This window comes from Balaenoptera borealis (assembly GCF_965194805.1).
Source record: "Balaenoptera borealis genome assembly, chromosome: X".
Classification (NCBI taxonomy): Eukaryota; Metazoa; Chordata; class Mammalia; order Artiodactyla; family Balaenopteridae; genus Balaenoptera; species Balaenoptera borealis.
In genome coordinates, this window is record NC_138881.1 from 100270245 (window position 1) to 100273296 (window position 3052).

Below are 3052 nucleotides of genomic sequence, written 5' to 3' on the forward strand. Positions count from 1 at the left end.
CCCGGGGCTTCCAAACTGCTTCGGTTCACGCTCTTGATTTTTCCTCATTAGGTAGTCAAAGAGCTACTCCTTAGCTATACAGCAAAGGAGTGGCAGAAAACAGGCCCGCAACAAACTCAAACACATCTCTAGCCTTCAATGAGTTTTAGACATTTATACCCAGTCCCTTATATCCAGGAGCCTCCCAGACCCTCTCCTCTTCTCCAGTACATTATACGCCGCTTCTCAGTAGGATGTTTTCAGTGCATCTCTCTTGGGCTCAAACGCCTACAAAAGCTGCCTATCAAGCCTAAATTCCTCATGCTCGCATTTGAGGGCATTTAATTAACTTCTGTCATCCTCACTTTTCCAAGCCAGGGTCTCATCAGTCTGCATTAGCCACTCTAACCTGCCCACTGCCCCCAGATCCTGGTTAAGCTCCATGCCCACGCTCGTGCTGTTGCCCTCGTAGCAACTGCTTGAGTTTCTCCCTCCTAAGCCCTGCTTTCCTCTCTTCTGAAACAACTTTGAAATAAACCCATTCCAGGAAGCTTCTTCTAACCCCACCGGACTGATGATTCCCTTGCTGCGCAGCCCCTCAGCATCTGTGGATTCACATGTTTCTGCTATGTATCTTGCTGCTGCTCTGGAGGGAGAATTCTAAGATGCCACCCCCTTCCTCAAGATTTCTGGTCACTTCTTCCAGCTATTCAGTCAAACACTAATCTAGGTTCTGCTATGAGGCAATTCTGTAGATGTAATTAAGGTCCCAAATCAGATGATTTTAAGATCAGGAGATTATCTGGGATGGGCCTGACCTAATCAGATAAGGCCTTAAAGTGAACTGGGCTCTTTCTGAAGAAAGGTACTCAAACTGTGAGATGAAAAAATATATATACGTTAAAAAAAAAGTGTGAGAGGGATTTGATGGGAGAGAAATTCTCTATTGCTGGCTTTGAAGATGGAGTAGGCCACATGGCAAGGTATGCAGGTAACCTCTAGGAGCTGAGACTGGTCCCCGGCTGGCAGCCACTGAGGAAATGGGGCCTTCAATCTTACAACCACAAGGAACTGAAGTTGACTAACAGCTTGTGGTAATTTGTTAAACATCAATAGAAAACTAACCCACTTGCTTTTGTAGACCTTGCTTTTGTTGATTTCATATGTGCGTATTAGTAGACTGCAAGCTCCTAGATTAGAGGAAAAGGAGGTTTTTAATTTATTTTTGTAACCCCTTCCCACCACAGCCATAATGTGATGCTATTAGGGAGATTTGCCTTAACTGATACGTTGGAGTTAATGGGAGATATAAATCCTTGGCCATGAGAGTACTTGTTGTAAAGCAGCAGCTAGAATCACTACCACTGTCAAGTGCCTCCTGCCTCCCATGTTAAAAACAATTTCCTGCACATCTGATATCTTCTGGACATCTTCACGCAAATGTCTCACTAGTCCCATGAACTCAGTAAGTCCCCAAATTTCCTCTCCCAAAACTGCCCCTCCGTCTCTATTCTGTAATTCTGGTAATGGCACCTTCAAACCCCCAATTATCTTGGAGGTTAGAACTTGAGCCATTGTTTGTTTGTTTGGCCGCGCCACACCGCAGTGCGCCGCGGGGCTTGTGGGATCTTAGTTCCCAGACCAGGGATCGAACCTGTGCTCCCTGCAGTGGAAGCGCAGAGCCCTAACCACTGGACCGCCAGGGAAGTCCCCAGAACTTGAGCCATAGTTGACTCCTTCCCCTCTCTTGCCTCCACATTCTATCTGTTCCCAGGTCCTCTCCATTTATCCCCTCCTCTCCATGTTTATTGTCTTTGCCTGGTTCAGTACCTCTCACCTGGAATACTTCAGGAGTCTCCTAGTTGCTGTCCTGGGACCCATCTCTGATGAGCACAGCTCTGATCATGTCGCTTTTCTGCTCAACCACCTTCCAAGGAAGCCATTAGCTTGGCATTCAAAACTCTCCATGACTTAACCCAAACCTACCTTTCTCATATTTTCAAAAATCCTTAAATGAGTATTTTGCCTACCTTCTATGTTATTTTGGGTTGACCTTTTAAAAAATATTCTTTAAAACTGTTATTGCTTTTGCAGGTCCACATACTAACTGTGACTCTTCCCTGCAACCTGCAGCTTTTTCACGTGCATCTTACCGTTACTTTACTTCAGACTCACTGCTCTTCCAATTCTCTGCAGTCGGATATTCTCATACCTTGGACTCTTCTGAACATATATTAGCTGCTTGGCTTGTTGAACTGCCAAGGGGAAATGTGGTTCCAGAGCCAAATTGTGAGTGCCCAAAGCTAAAGCCTCATTCTGCTTGCCTCCAGCTCTCATTCCCTCCCCCAGGACACACAACACCATTTCATTCTGCTTTGGGGGTGATCATTGGCCTAAATGTTAGGACCCAAACCCGCACATTCATCCCATAGACAAGGAACCCACATTCCATAGAGAAGGGACCCTCGACCTCATAGTCGAGGTCGATTTAGTCTTTGGATTTTCAGTGATTTTAAGCAGTCACACACCCTCCTCCCCAGTCTCCAGTGTCCGCAGGGGGTGTGTCCCCTAGACTTCCGGCTTTTGGACAACCGGTTTTGCCTCCGCCCACTCCCACCTCGAGATCTCGAGATTGGGACTTCCATCGTTCTTCTCCCCCCTCAGCCACTGTGCGCACTTTAATAAGTGATCTGATCTCAAAAAAAAAAGAAAGAAAGAAAGAAAGAAAAAAGAAAGAAAGAAAGAAAAAAGAAAGAAAGAAAGAAAGAAAGAAAGAAAGAAAGAAAGAAAGAAAGAAAGAAAGAAAGAAAGAAAGGGAAAAGAAAAAGGAAAACAGAAAAGAGCTTCCCGGGGTTCGTCTTAGAATTGGCAAATAGAGGTGCACCCCGTTCCACCACCCGATCCTAGTGAGTTCCAGGCAATTACGTGCGGCCCGCAGCTCACCTCTCACCGCCCCCCCACCGCCTCCCGCCCGGGTTTAATGACCTAAGCAACTTTCCGTCCCCCCCCCCCCGCCCAGTCTTGGTACGGCCTGTCCGGCGATCGGCGTTCCACCCCCGCCCTTTCCTTCTAG